The sequence below is a fragment of the Leptonychotes weddellii genome, chromosome 13, assembly GCF_054177405.1.
Source record: "Leptonychotes weddellii isolate Sample4059 chromosome 13, ASM5417740v2, whole genome shotgun sequence".
NCBI classification, from domain to species: Eukaryota; Metazoa; Chordata; class Mammalia; order Carnivora; family Phocidae; genus Leptonychotes; species Leptonychotes weddellii.
This window is the reverse complement of record NC_138381.1, coordinates 8,190,371-8,212,518: the sequence shown is the minus strand read 5'-3', so window position 1 is coordinate 8,212,518 and position 22,148 is coordinate 8,190,371. Positions and strand designations below refer to the sequence as shown.

At 38.2% G+C, this 22,148-nt stretch overlaps 1 protein-coding gene across 2 annotated transcripts in view; it reads left to right on the top strand.

Annotated features, from left to right (window-relative positions):
• The window catches only part of CCDC102B (coiled-coil domain containing 102B), a 199,346-nt gene that overhangs the window by 2,842 nt on the left and 174,356 nt on the right, over positions 1-22,148 (top strand). The window contains exon 3 of one of the 2 annotated variants that reach the window (XM_081801048.1): positions 649-798. The gene's annotated coding sequence lies outside the window, so the exon portion shown is untranslated. Of the gene's footprint in view, positions 1-648; positions 799-11,884; positions 11,890-22,148 lie in introns of those variants that run through there. The other variant, XM_081801050.1, reaches the window with a different exon arrangement.

The following is a 22,148-nucleotide window of genomic DNA, read 5'->3' as shown; positions in this document are numbered from 1 at the left end:
TGCGGGGCTCGATCCCAGAACCCTCGGACCATGACCTGAGCCGAAGGCAGATACTAAACAACTGAGCCACCCAGGCGCCCATCAGTGTGTTTTCTGACCACAACACAATAAGATTATAAATCTATAAAAGATAAAAATATCCCCTAAATCTGGAAATTTAAAAACACTTTTAAATAACATCTTTGTAAAAACTAATAGGAATTAAAATATGCTTAAAAGTAAACCAAAAAATGTCTATTAAAATTGTAGGATGCTGCAAAATTGGTGCAGAGAAATTTATAGATGTAAATATCTTTTTATTTTAGAATAAAAAAAATGAAAGTTAACTATTCTCCTTGAGAAGTAGATGAAAAGATTTTAGAAAAAGGATGGCACAAAAGATACACAGGGATGTTAGTTTTCTTTTATTTGCCAGAAACTGTGCATTGAGAACATAGCATTGAACAAAATGGACCCTCATTCAGTTCACTTCCTAGTGAGTTGTAAGAGTTCCCACTTATGAGGCTTATATATTGAGTTAGGCAGTATTCTAAATGCTTTATATGTTATCTCATTCAGAGAGGAAAAAAAAAGTTACAATAGACTCAAAAGAAGTCCCAAAGTGTGTTTTTGAGGCAAGCAATAAAATGGACAAATCTCTTGTTTTAGTGAATCCAGAAAGAGAGAGCACATGAGAAAGAATGAGAAAATGAGAAAGCACCTCAAGCATCCAGAAATCAGGGCCACCTTCCGAGAGGCAGGCTGAATCATCCTTCAAGCCCAGAGAAGTGGAAGCCAACTCAGGGAGAACCAGTTCAGGTAAGAGAACTTCTGTACCCATCTCATATTCCCTCTCTATATACCGACCCTTGAAGCACAAAGCCCCAGTTCACTCACTGGGAAAGGCAAAAAGGAGAGAAGGTGAATCAAGACCCCAACTCCCACTGCAAGTTTGCAGCCTAAAACAGTCTCAGGAGGAGAAGGGGAAAATTTTTTGAGGGTAAATGTAGTTCAGAATTTTGTTAATACTAGGACTGAGTATGCAAATAATTGTGTTTTTTACTTAATTAGATCTTTTATCCAGATGGGTTTATTAGAATTTTCATCTAGGCACAGGGGAAGAATACCCACACTGAGAAATGTATGAAGGGATGATGGGAAGACAATCAGTTATTTTGATTGTGTTGCCATTATTTTTTTTTTTTTTCAGTGTAATTGCATTAACATTATGACCAAAATAGGAACTTAGATATAGACAGCAGAGGTTAAAGAGATAAGCAACTTTAATACAATACAGACAAAAAAATTAAACAAAATCAAGTTATAAACAAAAAATTACAAGAAAAAAGTTAAAAATATTTATAATTTACCAAGATCAATTCAAGAACTAGAAGGAGGGGTGCCGGGGTAGCTCAGTCAGTTAAGCATCTGCCTTCAGCTCCGGTCATGATCCCAGGGTCCTGGAATTGGGTCCCGCATTGGGCTCCCTGCTCTGTGGGGAGCCTGCTTCTCCCTCTCCCTCTGCCTGCCACTCCCGCTGCTTGTGTGTGTGCCTTCTCTCCGCATCAAATAAATAAATAAAATTCTTAAAAAAAAAATAAACTAGAAGGATAACAGGATAACCACGAAAGAAATCGAATAGGATAACCACGAAAGAAATCGAATCAAGAAAGATTAAAGTGTTATAAAGAAAAGGTGCTAACTTTTTTTTTTATTTAGAGAATACTTTATTAGTTTTTGTAATCAAACCCACGTAGATAAGACCTTACGTATTTAATACAGTGCGTTACCCCTGTACAAATGGAAAAAATTATGTTTAACATTTCTAGACCAATATGGCTATTAATTTCTGTACAATGCCAACCCAACACGGTACAACTGGGATACTTTTTCCAAAGTTGACAGCACAGCTAAAGTTTCCAAAAATTCAAATTATTTATATATATATGTATATGTATGTATATGTATATATATATTTATTTATTTATATAAAAAGACCAATAGCAGTATGTTATGCATCAATAGCAGCAACAGCTTTTCCAGGTTCTGCAGTCATCTGAACAAAATTATAGAGACATCCAGCACACTCCATTAATAAAAAAGGGGGGGGGAAAGGTAAAAAAAACAAAACCCCAGAAAACAGCAAAGTTCTGTTACTATTGTGGTACCTGGCACCATTTTATTAGCTTCTCAATCATCATCTGGAAAGAAAACATTCTAGAATAACGTCATTAAAAACAGCTCTGATAAAGCACAGTCACAATTACGTATCATAAAGCAGGTACAAGATATTTTACATTCACAGAGGTATGATACAGTACTGTCCTACATCTATAATACTAGAAGATACAATTAAAAAGGCATTATTTGAGACTTGATTCTACTTTTCCAGCAGAGGGCCCAAAGGATGGTATGACACAGCTCTGGTGAAGAAATGAAAAGGTGCTAACTTTTATGGAAAAAAATCTGTTACCAGCTCTTCCAGAGAATTAAAAAAAAAAATAGGAAACACTCCTCAATTTGTTCAATAAAGCTAGTTTAAACTTGTTTTAAAAAGCAGAGGAAGCATTTGTGAGAAAGTAATTATACAGGTCAATTCATTCATGAACAAAAATGCATAAATATTCCAAATAAAATGTTATCAAACCAGATCTAGCAATGTACCAAAAAGGATTAAATTAGGTTTTCTCCCTCTAGAAAAACCAATTGTGGATTAACCCTAGGGGGAAAACTTCATGTCAGTTTTCCACAATACCAGATAAAAAGATGAAATTTATGTAACATTTAAATAAATGCAGCAGAATAATTTGAATTTGTTACATATCAACCTTTAATCATAATAGTAAACCAGGACTAGATGAACAATTCCTCAACATAATGTTCTCTTCAGGTTAATTTCTAGCAGTCCTGGAATTAGCCTGAGCTGTTTTGCTCTAAGTTTCTGTCTGGCACTAACCTCTGTTTGCAGTACCTGAAACATGCCTACTAATAATGTTGCTTTTGTAACCTTGGACCCAAGGAGTTTTATGGTGATTTTTAACAGCCTGTCAGCATTGTTTATTGGTAAGAGTGAGATTGATGATTTGCATCTGGTCTTTGTGAGAGCCCCCCCCCGCAGAGAGAGCACTGCTGTTGAGGCTGATTTTGTACCAGGAATTTGCATATGTATCCAGCAAAATATTAGAAAACCCAGTGAGACTCCTGGGCTCTCTTTTTCCAAGGTGTCTTATGCATGTGTAGGGGGTTCCTTATCGGAGAGAGAAAGTGCTTACAACCATGACTATTATAGAAAGTAGAAGACAGAAGCTTACACCAGGTCTGTGTGGACCCTTGCTGTAAGACAGCCTTTGGCAGTGATCCAGAGTCGCACTTGAACATTGTTGTTGTATCCATTTCCTCTAATGAGTAATAGATTTGTAAGTATTTTTTTTTTTAAAGATTTTATTTATTTGAGAGAGAGAATGAGATAGAGAGAGAGCATGAGAAGCGGGAGGGTCAGAAGGAGAAGCAGACTCCCTGCTGAGCAGGGAGCCCAATGCGGGACTCGATCCCGGGACTCCAGGATCATGACCTGAGCCGAAGGCAGTCGCTTAACCAACTGAGCCACCCAGGCGCCCCAAGATTTGTAAGTATTGTTATTTGGGGTCAAACATCCTTCTTAAATGAACCCCATTTTAGTACAGTTGGTATTAGAGGTGGGATTGCTTAGAAGACTTCTGACTCATTCTTTGCTAAAAATATGGCTCAGGCATTATTTAGAAAGAAAAAGGATTCTGATAAAGAGGATGGAAAGAAAGCATTGATGCGAAGGTGGTTGTCCAGCTACTCTTGGTTCAAAGTAGCACAAGCTTTGAAATCAGTTACTTGTTGATAGTAAGACTTTCCATGACAGAAATGACAACCTGAATTCCAGGAGCTAGCAAAATTAAGAGGACAAGTGCAAACTGATGGCAGGTTGGCTAAATCAGTTCCTAGTTGCTGTTTTCAGCGTGAGTTAAAGAGGAAGTCCAGAATCTCCTTAGGTTGAGCTTCATCCTCTCTTGCTAGCAAATGGAGCTCCAACCAAAGGAACATGGGCACTATAACTTCTGATGGGTTGGCTAAGCCTATGAAACCCACTACAACTAAGAAGGTAATTCAAGGAGGGCAGTTGATGATGGAGGAAAGCAATGAAGTAAGGGATTATTCAGTAACACAGTGGAGGCCTTTTATAGACTGTCAGACTGTCATAAGCATTGTCCTGATGACCTTTGTTGAAATGGTTCCTGAGAGTTTTAGATCAAGTAGCAGTGTCTCTGGTTCTGAGTACTGTTGAGTGGAGAGGATTGTTTGCACTCATCCTGGATCCTCCTTTGGCTGCTATCTTCCTAGGGATAGTTCAAGGAAAAGTCTTTGCTGATTCGAATGGATTAAGGCAGGGAGCTACTAGAGAACGCATAGTCCTCTGCTCCTCTCTTGTCATATAAATGTTGGTGTCTACTCAAGCTGTGATGTGGACTGTGCTGGACAGGCTATAGGATAATGAAATCAGCCCCGCAGGGGATACCCCTCACTCAGATTATGATAAAAGGAGCCCTATCACCATGGACACCATATGTGATACTGCTCTTAGACCTCAGAGGATGTAAAAGAGGCAGTTTTTGGATTTCTTGTCCCAGCTTCCTCCAGTGAGACTTCAGGTTAATACAAAGGTTAAAATTTTACAAAAGAAAAGAAATCAAGACAAGAAAAGGCCAAGAATAAAGAGCTTCTACAACTCAACACCAAAAAACCCCACAAATAATCCAATTAAAAAACAAGCAGAAGACATCCAGAGAGGCAGCCGTGTTTTATTGGCTTCTTATGAAAGTCTATCCAGATTTCAGTGGGCACTCCACTAGTGTTCCCCCTCCCCCTTTTTAAAGATTTTATTTATTTATTTGAGAGAGAGAGAGCGAGAGAGAGCAAGCATGAGTAGGGAGAGGGGCAAAGGGAGAGGGAGAAGCAGACTCCCCACTGAGTAACATATTCATGAGCAAGTAGCCTCCTTTCCACTAGGGCCTCATAAAAAGCTATCTGAAGACTTGCCTGTTGTTAGTACTGATGTGTCTCAACTTTGCCCCAATTTCCCCAGGATATAAAGGAACTGACCTGGTTCACAGATGGCAGTTCCAGAAGGTGTCATGGCTCCATGGGGAAAGCAGCTGTTCTGTGCCCAGCAAACAGTAAGCTCTTCATGGAAGGAAGCAAAAGCAAGTTAGCAGCCCAGTGGGCTGAATTACAGGCCCTGCTCCTCACAGTAAGGAAGCTGCCAGGAGCAAATAAAATTCCTATAATTGGGTGCATACTGACACCTGGACTGTTGCTTATGGACTTACAATTTGGTCTGGCTAGTGGACCATAGGTAACTGGATGATACCACTCTGTGGAAATCACTGTGGCAATTCTGAGTGCAAATCAAAGTAGAACCAAGTCATGCTCACCAAAGAAGTCCTAGTTTCTCTCCGTGACTGGAATCAAATTGATGCTTGCTTCAGTTCTATCTCTTGAAGTGGCTAAGTGGGGCCATGTAAGGACATGCTGAAATCCCAGCCATGAAGTGATAGGCTGAATGGTGACACGTACCACCAGGCTCAGCAGAAACTCGTCTTTTTTGCTGCTCACAACAGGAAAGGCAACATTTGTAGCTGTTTCTGGGAAGTGTTCCTAAGAGAGAAGGGCCCACACATAGCATGTTTTCCCTATTCCTTCAAGAGGCCTGGAATGGAGTGTACGGGCATGATACACATTCTTGATTTGGCTCTGTATGCTCAGTAACTGAAGCACTGCTGCTACCCGAGGACCCAACGAGAGGAGCAAAACTTCTGGCCAGTTTGGTCCTCCCAGTTACAGTTTTCAGATCAACATGGAGCTTTCCACCCGTTGCCCCGACGGTATGTTGCAGCTGTGCTACTTGTGTTTCCCCCCGAGCCTTAGGTGCAGCCGGTGTGGCCTGGAGCAGGCAGACCAACCTAGCCTCTTGTCTGCTGCCTTGAGCAGCCTCATTCATTTACATCAAGGGGCCCTAAAAACATGAGCAACTTCTGTGGGCTTTACTATGCTCAAAGAGTTGGGAAATACTAGGATACATAATAAGGATCAGTAACTTAGATCAAACATTATTGTTTTCTTTTAAAGATATATTTATTTATGAGAGAGAAAGAGAGAGAGGGAGAGAGAAACTCAAGCAAACTCCATGCCAAATGCAGAGCCCGATGTGGGGCTTGATCTCACTGCCCTGAGATCACAACCTGAGCTGAAACCAGGAGTCAGATGCTTAACCAACTGTGCCACCCCGGTGTCCCTGTATCCAACATTCTTGTTAAGGGTAAAAAAAAAAAAATGGAAGAATTTCCTTTGATATTAGGAATCAGATGAGAAATTTATTATTACCACACCTATTAAATATTGCACTGAAAATCCTAGCTTGGGTAGTAAAATGAAGAAGAAAAAGGGATAGTAGAAGGATGGGAAGAAAAGGAAACCATCATTAAGCATAGATAAGACTATTTATATTGAAAAATTAAAAAAAAAAACAAAACTGATGTAAATTATTAGCATTATTAAAGGTTTACCAGAGTGGGTAGGTATAGCATCATTATACAAAATGTAATTGCATTTCTTTAAAAGAACAATAAAAAGAAAACATATGCTTTATTTTTTTAAAATATTTTATTTATTTATTTGAGAGAGAGAGAGCAGGGGGAGCGGCAGGCAGAGGGAGAAGCAGACTCCCCACTGAGCAGGGAGCCCGATGCAGGACTCGATCCCAGGACCCTGGGATCATGACCTGAGCTGAAGGCAGACGTTTAATCGACTGAGCCACCCAGGTGCCCCATACTTTATTTTATCTTTTTTTTAAAAGATTTTATTAATTTGTTAGAACATGCACGTGAGCAGGTGGAGGGGCATGGGGGAGGGAAAGGGTGAGAATCTCAAGCCCTCTCCACATAGAGCACAGAGCTTGACGCGGGGCTTGATCTCATGACCCTGAGATCACTACCTAAGCCAAAACCAACAGTCGGACGCTTAATCTACTGAGCCACCCAGGTGCTCCAGAGAAAAGATAAACTTTAAGAACAGGTCATTAGTATTATTAACAAAAATATGTTCCCTTCTAATAAACTAAGGATATGTGACAACCATATGAATTGTGAACATTACTTAATGAAACTGAAAAAGACACCAGTAAATGGAGAGAGAAAACACTGTTAATAGGTAGAAAACTCAGTATCACCCTGATATCTCATCTCCTACATTGCTTATAGACTCAGTGACATGTCATTAAATATCATAAGAAGTTTGACATGCTGATAAAAGTTCATATAGAAGAGCAAAAACCCAAGTATATCCAAGCATTCATACAGAAAAAGAATAATATGAGAAACTTATTCTGCTAGACATCAAAGACTTAAAGCCATGATAATGAGGATGATATGGTATTGGCTCAGGGATAGGCATATTGACCAGTGGACTCAAATAGGCATCTCAGAGGCAGACTCTGGTATAAATGAAAACTTGACATGTGACAGAGGTCACAGTGGAGAAAACAACATATTGCACTGAGACAATGTAATATCCACAAAGACAAAGCAATTGACTTGTATCTAAATCTTACACCATTGACAAATATCAATTCCAGTGAGAAAGAAGACAAATGAATAAGCAAAATATTAAAATCTCTAGAACTAAATATATGGGACTATCTTTAATACTTTGGTGTAGAAGAAAATTTAACACAAAAATTACTGGTCAAAAGGAAAGGGTTTATTTGTTGAAAAATAACATAGCTGGATCTGTTATGTGCAACATACATAACTAAAAAAGGATTAATATTTTAAAAACTAGAAAAAATATAAAGCACATAACATAACAATGAGCAAAACATAATGAACGGGCATTTAACAGAAGAGGAAACGCAAATATTAAACAATATACGAAGATGCTGTACTTCATTAAAGTGTGTGAAATACAAAATAAGGCCTCATTGATATACCATTTGACTTTCATTTTGTATGTGGTTGTGGAACATTGGGAATTATCAGACACTGTTGATCTGAGTAAAATTTATATTTATGAATGTCATCATCCACCTAAGTTTTTCTTGGACGTTTTAATACTAAATATAAATGTGGGATTTCATCTAAATTAATTCCTTGAATTACATATTTCAGATTAGATTCTAAGCTACCATTATAATAGGTTGGATTTTCTTACCCATTACAAATACAGAAATACAAAAAATATTAATGCTCAGTTTTCTTTTTCATAAATGTATCTGTATTTACTTCTAAGTTTCCCTTAGGTTAAAAGATGCTAACCTAATTATGGAAGTCAGTTAATTAGGTTATTCACCTTTAGAGAGTTAGCCCCAGGGAATAACTTAGATTCTTGTCTATGACCCTGAAGAAACACTTGAATCTTATTTTTAATTATTATGCCAATTTTTTTCGTAATTTTTAGCACCGGAGTTATTCAAGTGATAATTCTGTCTTCTTATAGAAGTCTGCAGCTCCACCTAGGATAAGCAGCTGATTTCGAACATTTATATCTGTAAATATCTTTTCTCCTGAATTTAAAGACTTTTTTTTTTTTAAATATTCTTTTTTTTTTTTTTTTTTAAAGATTTTATTTATTTATTTGAGACAGAGAGAATGAGAGACAGAGAGCATGAGAGGGAGGAGGGTCAGAGGGAGAAGCAGACTCCCTGCCGAGCAGGGAGCCCGATGCGGGACTCGAACCCGGGACTCCAGGATCATGACCTGAGCCGAAGGCAGTCGCTTAACCAACTGAGCCACCCAGGCACCCTGAATTTAAAGACTTTAAAACATTAATGCAATCTTACATTCATTCGTATTCTTAAAAGCATTCAAATATTACTGATTTTAATGATAGCAGATTGATTATGGATGTTCTGTATCTTTATCTGACTTGATGTTACACATATGAGGCCATTCCTGAGTCAGAAAATGTCTTCTAAATGATGTATCTAATACTTAACTAGAATCTGTGTCATTCATCCATATGTAAATGTGCCAACAACGCTAAAAGGACTGACTAATAAGATCCAGTAGGAATATATTCCGATCTCCTGATCCTCTTTGGTGTATTTAAGGTAATATTTATCTTTGTGTGTAAGGACTCAGGACTTTAATATATTTAATGTATTTTAACTAACTGTAATCACTATTCTATGTTTGATGCTCATATTGTCACAAACCTCTATAATTTGGTTCCTGTGTCTTTTTGATCTGATTTCACTAAACTTGGAATGAAGCCTTGTCTTCTGATAAAGAAGTTCTATATCTATTATACCATCCTTCCCCAGACATGGAATCAGTTATCCTTCCAAAAAACCCTGGTGCCTTTTCACAGAAAATCAATTTTAGAAACTATAGTTTGGGCTTCCCATTTACATATTAGTTTGTTCCCACCTGAGATTCCGTTAACGCTAGGCCAGTTCAGTGGGCAGAGGGAAAAACAATCTTACTAATAATTACATATGTATTACATATGTACAGTTGACCCTGGAACAGCATGGGTTTGAACTGCACAGTTTCACTTATACAGGGATTTTTTTTTTTTTTTTTTTTAGTAAATGCAGTACAGTACTGTAAATGTGTTTTCCTTATAATTTTCTTAATAACATTTTCTTTTTTCTAGTTTACTTTATTGTAAAAATATAGAATGTAATACAACACACAAAATGTGTGTTAACCAGCTATTTATATATGGGGAAGGCTTTTGGTCAACAGGTTATTAATAGTTGAATTTTTGGAGTCAAAAGTTATATGCAGATTTTTGACTGCATGGGGGTCGGTGCCCCTAACTCTTGCATTGTTGAAGGGCCAGTGGTATGTGGAAATATACATCTGTCGTGTAATATGCTACATGGTAAGGCCAATTCAGGCATATATATCCATTGTCGAATTCATTTGGAGGGAAGATCTTCAAACAGACAATTGTTCTTAAGGTTCTGAAATTTCTGAACACCATTTCCACATCAGTAGAAGTTCAGAAAATTACATGAATCAGTGTAGTCCATTCTCTTTTCAGAGGAAACAGTTTTTTAAAAATAAATCTGTGATTATATCTCACCCAAGGAGAATTAATTGTTTTCCAGATTTAAATTTTAGTGTCTACAAATATTTCCTGCTATTTTTCTTTCAAACAATTTTTCAATCCTCTGACTTCAGTATTTTATTACTCTGAGGAACTTTCTCCATTTTGATATATATTCATTTTCTCAACTGTTAAATTTCAGAGAGTGGAAGAGTTGATTTCAATAAAATATACTGCTTCAGCGGAGGAATCTTGAATCTTTTTTATGTGGGCCAGATAGAGTTTACTGGACTACCAGGCTTCTGTGTGAATACCTTGTGTATTTTAAGTCTTTCTGGGGTGGACCCAAAGAATGCTCAGGAAATAGTAATCAAACCTTGAGGTCATATTCCTTTAAATGGGTGTTTGGCATTTTCTTTTTTTCTTTCTTTAAGATTTATTTATTTATTTATTATTTGAGAGAGAGAGAGAGAGCATATGCACGCATATTGCAGGGAAGGGCAGGGGGAGAGAGAATCTCCCTGCTGAGTGCAGAGCCTGACCCAGGGCTTGATCTCATGACTCTGAGATCATGACCTGAGCTGAAACCAAGGGTGGGACACTTAATGGACTGTACCACCCAGGCGCCCCTGTTTGGCATTTTCTTGAGGGCCTTTCATAGGAATGTCTCCTGATTATCTGTCGTAACTCTCACCTGCCCACAGATAACATCTGTTCAGGGTTAAAGTTTTCCAGTTTTCTCCTAGATGTTTCAGCATATCATGGTTCCCAGAACCATGATATAAAACTAATTTTGAGTCATCCCTGCCATGCCTATTACAAATTTACAGACTAAGGACCATAACGATTTAATATCCATGGAACAAGGTCATAGGTGGAGGGCCCTTCCTGATCCTTGGACTGAGAACCTCACATAGAGTGGTCCTAGCTGAGGGACAAAAGGAAGACATCCAATTTATAAGGAGAACTTCATGGAGATGTAAGAACTGGGGTTAGGGTTGTTTATGCAGAGACTAAACAGACTCAGTTTACCATCCTTATGTGAATTCACGAGTCTCTCTGAACTAAAACAGCTCAGAAATGTTGCCAAAGCCACCCTGGTCCTCCCCAAATAGCAAAGGGGAGAGGAGGAGATGGGTTGGAAAGGAAGACCAGTGACCTGCCTCTCACATAGTCTGTCTTGGTCCTGGAAGATAAGAACACAGACTCAAACATATGTGTTTTTTACTAAGAAACACATGAAAAAGTGAATAAAGGAGAGGGGAGGAATGTACAACACATATTGAGATTTAGGAAATAAACTATCAATACCTTGCCTAAAATCAGGACCTACCTAAAGAGGTCTTCCACCCAATTACTTCTAGAAGTTTGGTTATTAAAAAATGAAAGTTGGGGCACCTGGGTGGCCCAGGTCATGATCTCAGGGTTGTGAGATGGAGCCCACACTGGGCATGGAGCCTGCTTAGGATACTCTCCCTCTGCCCCTCCCCTCCCACTCTCTCCACCTCTCTAAAAAAGAAAAAGAAAAGAAAAGAAATTTACACCTGATGGCATGTGTTTACTCCTTCCACTTTGTGATATTTCCCTCATAAGAGCTAAGATTGTTTCCATCAGCCTGGAAGGATATTTAGGTTTGAATTTTTGCTAGTCCTAAGAATGGCGACATCTGCTGGAACCATGTGCTTCAGCATCAAGAGAGCTAGGTCTGAGGGACTGACTAATTTGACCCAAGTTTTGCCTTTGTTTCCTAGCAGAGGTTACAGGTACACATGCAAATGGGGAAATAATGGAGTCCGTGCTGTTTATAATAAAGATTTATTATGGACAAAGGTAAGTTCTTTGAGACAAGATTTTGAAAGCCCCGAAAGCTTCTAGAATATCTTTGCAGAGAAGCCTGCACACCCTACTAAGAAGCTGGAAAAATCAGAGAGAAAGCACTTCGCAGTGGTTGCCATAGTAGCAAAAGTAAGCCTGTCCTCCGGGAAGAACAGGAAAGAATAGTTAGCTACCCCCAGGGAAGCTGGTTTCAGGGCTCATTAAGAGGCTTAGGGTGACCGGAGATACCAAGCTCTGAAAAGACAAACAGCTCAAGAAGTGTCTGTCTGTAAGTGTGTTTATTACATGAGGCTGTTGTGTCAGAGGTGTAGAAATTTGCCAGAACAGCAGGGTACTGATACATGCATTAAAGTCCAAACTGCATTTTATAGTCAGCATGATGCAGTATGTTTTGAATGCCACGGGCTGACAATACCAAGAGATTACTGTCATCACCTTGCTTAAGGAGAAATATTAATGCATCACATATATTTATACCACAAATAGAAATCTATAAATGCCAAGGGTTTTATGTGTAGTGACTCAAGTGTCACAATGTTAAGTCTGTTTTAGATTTAAAGCAATATGTCCTAATTCAATATTCTGAAAACGAGTCCCCCCATATATTCCTTTCAAACTTTTCTAAATGTCAACCTTTTCAGATATTTTTTCAGGCCAAAGATCACAATCATTTAAGTACCTTTCCTGAAAGAAATGCTTGATCTTTTTAACCATTCTCTAGACATTTTCCATCTTACTGTCCACAAGTTTTCAGGACAAAGAGTGCGTGAAATGTGGGAGTGGTTAATCTTCTTTCTCAACCTACTGTATTTCCTAGACTTGAGAATGGAGTGTTTATGGATGTTCTTTCTTTTGCATTTTGTTGGAGCTTGGTGTTTTAGACCACACAGTTCTTCATGATGTCATGTGATCATTCTTCCCATATCTCTTCAACACTGATTTGAATATTTCCTGTGTGAATATTTATAATATTTTCTTTAATTAGAAAAATTTCCTAAGTCTGGTATTGTTGAAATATATTTTATAACAACATATTTAAGAGGATATTTGCTTGTGTATATAGTTTTACATCTTAAATTCTTTTCCTTAAAGACTGAAAACCATACTACTCCTTGTTTGTTTGTATCCATTCTTGTTGTGATGTGCTATGTTCTGGTCCTTGTTCCTTTGCAGGTGATCTGCTGTAACTCACGGTAAGCTTTACACCTTTGTCTAGGTCTTTGGTGTTTTTAAATTTCACAGTAGCGTTTCCAGGTATAGGGTTTGTGGTTATTTTTGTTTTTTAACATTTTCTATTTGGCCTGAAGGGAGATCTGATGAGGTACACATGTAGCCCGGGCTTTCCTAAACTGCTCACGCTTTTTCCCAGCTGTCCCCACCAAGCAGCAGGTCTCTTTTTTTGATAAGTGAGATATGAGATTCAGTATAAACTCACCAATTAGAAACACCTAATGTTGTAAGATTTGTGTTGCTCACAATAATTCTAACTGAACACTTTCTCAGCAAAGGTGGTCTTTCAACAATTTAAGATTTTATTCCATGCTTAAAACCTTGTGTTACAGTGACATCATGTGGTAGTATGAGGTTATGCAGGCAAGGCTTGTTAGCAAGATTGCTTGTTTCATAAATGAGGTCAACTCTTCAGTGACCTGATACACTTTCTCTAACAGTTATTTTATGTAAAATATCATACTCTTTTATACTAAACCAATATTTTATCACTGTATAATAGAGTTGAATTGGATGGGAATTTTCGGGATTTTAAAAGATATGTTTTTGAAATAAGTATTCAGAGTAACAATTCTATTTTTTTTCGTTTTTTAAAAAAGTTTTTATTTAAATTCCAGTTAGTTAACATACAATGTAGTATTAGTTTCAGGTGTACAATTTAGAGATTCAGCATTTCCATACAACACCTGGTGCTCATCACAGCAAGTGCACTTCTTAATCCCCCTCACCTATTTCACCCATCCCCCACCCACCTCCCCTCTGGTTGGTTGTTCTCTGTAGTTAAGAGTCTGTTTCTTGGTTTGCCTCCCCCCTCTCTTTTTTCCCCCTTGCTCATATGTTTTGTTTCTTAAATTCCACATTGAGTGAAAGGCTGTCCTAGCAAAAACAAACTCCCCAGTGGGTGTCATGTTTTGAGAAGGTCTGAAGTTTAAGGTTATTTAAATTTTGAAACCTAATCACATCTTACCTTGTAGCTTCCTGCATTTTTAAAGAACTGTGAATTTTGATTTGCTCATCAGAAGCAGTGATGGTAATCTTAAATATTGAGCCATTTAATAGCATCTGTAGAACATGAGGATCTCTCCTCAGCTTTGAGTGAGTTAACTGAGTTAACATTAACTGAGTATGAGCTAACATAAGACCTGTCTGATTGGGGCGCCTGGGTGGCTCAGTCGTTAAGCGTCTGCCTTCGGCCCAGGTCATGATCCCAGGGTCCTGGGATCGAGCCCCGCATCAGGCTCCCGGCTCAGCGGGAAGCCTGCTTCTCCCTCTCCCCCCGCTTGTGTTCCCTCTCTCTCTGTCAAATAAATAAAATCTTTAAAAAAAAAAAAAAGACCTGTCTGATTTAAATTGCGGGTTTTTTTTTTTTAACATTCTGATCAAAACCATTCTTAATGTTGTTGTACCAGGCATATCCTTAGCTTTGTGTCCTAAGGCTATGAGTTAAGCACATTGTTCTTATAGAACCTTGTCTTGATGGCATAGTGCTGGTTACATAATTGCAGTGTTTTCTTCATATGTTTTTATTTTGATTTAAATTATATCTAGTTGTTTATAGATCATTGAAGACCAAACTTATCAAAACATCAAGTGTTTTAGGTATGGTTCCTAGCAGAGCCTGAGGTGGGATTCTGTTTTGGGGATTTAGTGAGGGAGTGTTCTCCAGAGGAAAGCATTGGGGGAATCAGGACAGAAGAGGAGAATCCAGATGAGCAAGAATGAGGTCTTAGCTGAAGACTAGACTGATGCCGGAGGAAAGCTCTAGAGCAACGCCATCCAAAATAAATATATTAAATATGTTGCATGCCACATAATTTTAAACTGTCTAGTAGCCACATTTAAAAAGGTAAAAAGAAACAGATGGCTTAACGCATTCTGTTTAAACCAGTGCATCCAAAATATTGTCATTTTAGCATATATCAACATTAAACATTGATGAGATTTCTTACATTCTTTTTTCATACCAAATCTTCGAAATCCAACATGTAAACAGCGTATCTCATTTCAGCTCTTCTGTGGCCACTAGTCACACCACGTGTTCAACAGCACAGCTCTAGAGCATCAATTACACAAAGGTTGGCCCTACCTTGTGCCAAAGGACTCAAGTTTTATACCTCCATTTCAGTCAGTTATTGGCTATAATGTGCCCTTAGAAAATTGGAAAGAGTAGCCTGGAAGGTGCAGTGGCTCCTATTTGGCTGGGAGTAATTCTCAGGAGAAGGTGTCATCTGTGAGCTTTGCCATTTGGGGGATGGGTGTGCCTGCCATGAAGAAGAGCTAGGCATCCAACAAAGTATTCACCATAGTCCCTAGCGCTGCTTACATACATTTGCTTCCCATATTAAGTTCTTTCGATGCAGGCTCTGATTCTCCAGAATTCTAGTTGTTTCCATTTTCTGGGATAACTTTAAGAGGAGAGTAGAGGGACCAATGACAGCCCCAGCTGCAGAGTTGGTCCCAATGCTGTAACTTAAACCCAGAATGGTCAAGCCAGCTTTAGCAAACATTCATGGATGACCCAATGAGATCAGCTTTCTTGAATGGGCGTGATTGAGGCAGGAATTACATTTCTTCTTTACAAGAGCACCTAAGGTCTCAGTCACTAAATAGAATCTATGTGCAGTACAATCCTGGGATAACGGAAACACAGGGCTCTAAGAGGAAGTAGGAATGAAGAGGTTTTGAATGTGGTGAATGGAATAGAATTGCGCTACAAACAAGACAGGAATAGGATGGCCAGAGTTGCAAATGTCTCAACTTTGCAGTAAGGCAAGTAGGTATGTTACATTTTTGGCCATCCAGCCTTGTGTAAGTAAGCAGTGTGGAGTCATGTCCTTTTAGATATCTGAATTTTTGAAATCTTTGTAGAGGCTGATGGAAGACTTGAGATTGAATTAACCAGCTTTTGAGGCCTGAAGGAACTTTAGTCATTTCAGGAAGCCATTCTCCAGCCTGCTGTGGCTGAAAGAACTTCAGATCTTTCCAGTTAGTAAGTATATTTTTTAGCTGAGACTAAGCAGAAAACAAAATTGGGGAGGAATTAATTTCTTTGAACTTTCAACTTACAGGTGCAAGAAATTTTTATTTTGGATTTTTATTCTTTTGGTTTGGAAGTCTTTGAACTTGAAAACTTTTAGTATTTGGATTTGATTTCTTCTGGGAATTTTATTAATGAGAGACTATATTCAACATGTGGAACATTTCTATATTGTTGGGATTTTATTACTAGAGTATCTTTATGCAACTTATATTTGGAATATCTTATTGATGCCATTTAATCTCCTTGAAGGTCTTATGATATGCTCTGTTGAATTACTTAACTGGACACAATTTGTATAGGAAATGTAACAGAGTGTTAATTTTCAATCTTGGTGGCAGATTCATCTCAGAATTAATATCTTCTGCCTAATCTGCCTAGATCCTTATGAGACCTAATCAACGTTAACATCTGTTGGACTGTGAGGGTTTTGTAACAGGTCTGAAAATATTTTGATATTCCTCTCATGAGAGTTGGGGGTTTATGTTCCCTCCTCTTAAATCTGGACCTTTTTAGTTACTTGTGTGTAAAGAGTAGAATGCAGCAGAAGTAGAGTGCCTGAATTCTGGGTCTAGATCAGAAAAAGCCATATAGCTTCCATCTGGTTCTCTCAGGACACTTGTTTTGGAGCCATGAGCAACTATGTAAGAAGTCCATCCAAACTGAGGTCTCCAAGATGTGAAGAAGCCTGACCATATGGATTGGCAGTGTAGAATGCTCCAGCCAGTGGCACCAGCTGAGGTCCCATCTGTTAGCTTCAGCCACCTGGTATCAATTATCAGACATGTATGCAAAGATGCCTCCCGATGATTCTACACCTTTCCAGTTACCCCAGCTGTCAAGTTGCTCTAGTCAAGGCCCCAGAGAAACTGGAGCAGAGACAGGACACTCACACTGCATCATTCTGTAAGCATAGAAAGATTGTTGGTGTATACCACTGAGTTTTGAGAGATTAGCTGTGCAGCAAATATAACCAGCTCATTGAATCAGATCTCCAACAATGGAGCAGCGTTGGCACTGGGGATGCGATCTAATTAAAACTGAAGCAGAACACCCTGATTCACATTTGGTTTCTTTTCCTTGAGAAGAATAGTCAAAACCCAGTTGACCATGGGGTTGGCCCAGTGGGCAAAGGGAACGAAAAGTGGAGCAAAGTTGGGCAGACTTACCCTTCTCCACTTCTGGAGCCAGGAGGAGAGACACCATCAACACTCTCAGTTCTTCTGCCTTTTCATTCACTCCCTTAGAGGTGGGAAGGAGTGATGTTCTTGTTGGAAATTTGAGAAGAAATGGGCCATGTTTGGTTCAGCTCAGATCTTCGGCTTTCCTCTTTGCGAGCCAGCCTGACCACAGGCAGCACACATTCTCTGCTCCTTTGACCATGTCATAGGGGGGCAGCTCTTGTAAGGAAAGCATGTGGTATTCTAGCTTCTTCTGTGACTAGGACTAAGGCCTGCAGGTCACATAACTTATTTCACCCCCTTCTGTGTGCTATTTCCTACCACTTACTTTTATGAATAATAAAGATGATGTTTTGTTCCCCAAAGGCCTTATTCCTAGCATAATTTTTATTCAGTACACAGGTAGGGATGAGGGGTGCCACTTATTGGGCTCTCTTAAAATGCTAAGACAATTCCTCTGTGTTTGCATCATATACTCAGTCATATTATTTATGCTGTCATATCAACTAACACAGGACAGAGTAGACCTTTAATGTTTTCACTAACTTATAGCAAATTAAAAAAATATATACAACGTATGACATCTTGTGCTAATCCTTAGAAATGGAGTCCACATGTATGCTTGGAAACCAGTCTGTCTTTTTTATTATATTTATTATATTACTACCATACTAAGAGCTTCTTTCAAAAGAACTGAACTTTGCATAATTTCTGGGCCCTTAGAATTACCCTTACTTTAACTATTTCTGAGTATAATTCACCATCTGAAGAGGTGATAAGACATTTAGAAGTGACTAAAAAGATGCTTTAAGTGTTTTCATCTGGGAATCCTATTCTATCAAAGCGAAATTTCAAAGGGCTGATGGAAGATTAACTTTTTTCTCAGAAAAGAATCTATATGCTTCTTTTCTAATCCAAACCATACTGGGATTGCACAAAGGAATGACAAAGTCCCTGGTCATAGAATTACTAAGGAACAGTGATGGTATGGCTTCAGAAGGAGCAATAGCCCAATATCTTCTTTGATCGTAAGAAAAATACAATCTTGAAACTTTTACTTCTGTAGGCAGAAATTTACTTCTGAAAGTCTTTTTCTGAGTTTTTGGTTTTATATTGCAGTCCTATGAATATTAGCCCTTAAATTAGCTGCTTATTTTTTCTCTTTAGCCCCATAAAATCTATACCATTACAAGGTTTTCAGTTTTTTTAAAAAAATCAGTTACTGTTATATTGGGTTCTGCCTTGAAGTTAAACCTTAAATAATTTCTGTCAGCTTTACTGAGGAATAATTGATATATTGAAAAGACCTGAACATATTTAATGTACACAATTTGATGAGTTTGGATATATGCAAATGCCCATGATACCCTCACCATGATCAAAGTAATAGACATATCCTTACCTCCCAGTTTCCTTGTGTCTTTCTCCCCCACCCCGCCCCCGCCCTCTGCAATTTCTTGGTTGGTTGGTTGGTAAGGACACTTAACAGGAGATCTGACTTCTTAACAAATTTTGGAGTACATAATACTGTATTGCCAACTATAATCACTATGTTGTACAACAGATCTTTAGAGCTCATTCATCATGCATAACTGCAACTATGTCCATTGAACAGCAACTCCCCACTTCTCCCAGCCCCCACCCCTGAAAACTGCCATTCTGTTCTTTGCTTCTCTGAGTTTGACTATTTCAGACACCTCATTTAAGTAGGATCACACAGTACTTGTTCTTCTGTGACTGGCTTATGTCACTTAGCATAATGTCCTCCAGATTCATCCTGGTGGTTTTGAACATTTTATTTAAATTTTATCTACTACATTCTAAAAATTCTTAGATTGTGTTGTCTTTCATAAGCTATGCTAGCTTTTTTCCCCTCAAATCACTATCAATTCTGCAGTGTCTTTTATTGTTATCAGTCAAGTGCCAGCAGTCTTCAAATTGGGTAATTTTAGGAGTTTAAAGGGAATATTGCAAAGGTTTTGGCAAGGTATAATGTCCTCAAGAAGAGATAATGTGAGATTCTGGAATGAGCCACAGTGGAATGGCATTCCCATTCATAGCTGAGATGGAGGAGAGGGAGGGCTTACACAGAAACTAAAGAAAAATAACTTAGTGGAGAAGACTTCATGAAAGGAGCCGTGGTCGTTGGTGGAAGGTCACATAGCCAACACGTGGTGACTCCAGCTTTGGAAACTGGGGACATAAATGGTGTCTGACTTCCCAGCTTCCACTCCTGCTTGTCATTGAATGACCCCAGCAGCAAGCCAGAGAGCAAGTGAGTTTGATGTAGTCCATAAATTTCAACTTCCTGGGGCACAGAGCAGGTAGAATGGAGACAGGGGAAGGGGGAGGGGGAAATATCTAGCACAATTATCAAAGATCCCAGTAGAAGAATTCATTTTTCAACTTCCCAGATTTTCATTCTATTCAGTCTTTTACTCAGCGAACATTTACTGAATACCTAACACTGAGATAGGGGCAGCGAATCAGGAAAAAAAGAGAGTATATGTGTTCAGGGATTCTATGGCTTAGGGAGTTAGAATACAAAAAGCAAAATTATACAAGGAAATACATATGCCTTTTTTAAAAAGGTTTTTTTCATTTATTTGAGAGAAAGAAAGAGCACGAGCGAGAGAGCAGCAGAGGGAGAGGGAGAAGCAGACTCCCCACTGAGTAGGGAGCCTGATATGGGGCTCGATCCCAGGACCCCAGGATCATGACCTGAGCTGAAGGCAGACGTTTAACCAACTGAGCCACCCAGGCGCCCCCAAAATAAGCCTTTTTATAAAAGTAGGTACGACGTGCTCAACAGTACTTTGGAAGAGTGGTTGGAATATCAGGAAAGGCTTTCTGGAGGATATGTCTGTGATGGACCTGGGAGGTAAAAGTGAGACTTATCCATATGAAGCATGTGAAGTATACTCCAGATGGTTGAAGAACATATGCAGGTACTCAGAAACCTTAAGTAGTGTGGAGTTTTTCAGGAACATTGTGACAGAGACAATTCTCCTCTTCCTTTCTAATAGAATTCCTTTTTTGTTGTGGGGCACTCTGTGCTGGAAGCACACGCATACATATGCACATGCACAGCTGAGTGGGTCCTTGATGTAGGCCAAGACAGTTAACAGGAGCTAGGCTCTGAAAAATCAATGAGATAAGTCATGCATTCAACAGTAACAAGAAATACAGACTTAATCACAAGAGAACTCTAGGTGTTGGAACTGTCAAATACACAATACAAGAAAAATGCGTATAAAGTATTTAAAGTAATAAAGGGTGCATTTAAAATTGTAGTTATACAGTGAGGGATTTGAGCAGATAAGTTTGAAAAAGAACATTCAAATAGAACTTTAAAAAATGAAAATTAAATACCTGTTGAAATAAAAACTCAGTGAACAGGTTGAATAGCAGATTAGACACAGTTGAAAAAAGAATTCGTGAACTCAGAACTCAGAACCATGTACACATAATCCTAAGAAGGTAAAAAAACCTGAAAGAGAGTCAAGGAGGTATGAAGCATGGAGTAATGGCTAATTAGAGTGCTAGAAGAAGAGAGAAGAGAGAATTATTAAACCATTACAGCAGTATTTACAAAAGAATTAAGAAGAGTAATCCATCATCCAAGGAGCAGAATATATATTTTTTTTATCATGGAAAAATACACATATCATTAAATTCACCATTTTAACCATTTTCAAGTGTACAATTCAGTGATAATGGATATACTCACAATGTTGTATTAATGTATTAAAAGATTATAGTAAGGCTCTGAAAAGGTCATTCTAAGCTTTGTATAAGATTTACAAAGAATAATGTAATAGTTGTTTACAGTCATTTAAAATTTTCAACAAAGTGAGCAAAATTAATGTTAAATGTATTCAAGTTTACTCTTTCACAAAATACATTTTAATAAAGAGAAATTAATTACAATAAAAGATGTGCAAGCATCTTTAAAATCATTATTTATCCTAGTATATTGAATTGAGAATTGCAATTGAGATTTCAAGTTGTCATTACTATACTTGTCTATAATTTTAAGAATAAACCAAAATTAAAATGGTGGTACTTATATAAGCACTGATTTGGGAGATTGACATCTTTCTGAATCTTTTTGTACTTTGCTAATTATCTGTATGCAATTTAAACTATCAGGCTAATTTTTTACACTGATAATCACATTGATAGCATTACAAATCCATTCTTTATTGGGCTTCTACAGTGATTTATAATCTGAGAAGAAAGACTTCAAAGAATGAAGTTGTTGATTTTCCATTGTCCGATAGGGCCATGGGCCCAGTTTCCTGCCTCAAGGACTATTCTTAAACGAGCAAAGATGATGGGTTTTATTATCACAGGGACCATAATTGTTCCCCTGATGGCCGCTTTTTACAGAGGTTATTCAGCTAGAGAATTCACTTTTGGTCTCGCCAAACTCATGCTCCCTTTTCCAGAAAGGAAGAGCAGCTAGTGAATATCACTTAAGATAGTCTTCCTATACCTAAACATATACAATCATGGCATTATTCTTTGTCTCTTGTCCAGAGTCAGGAAACTGAATATCTTATTGGTCGTACATTCTCTTTCATTACTGCTTACACTCCTTTGGACACTGTAAATTATTTGGAGGTAGCTACTAAATGAAAGTATGAACGAAAGAACTTAGCTAACAGAAAGCAAAAACATAGAAGTTCAGTGAAGGGAGGTTTGGTGTCTTTATTAAATGCAAGGTAAATATGTTTAAACAGTTTATTTTTCCTGCCTAAAAATGTCATATTATCTGTACTCTTAGGGTCAATGAATAGAAT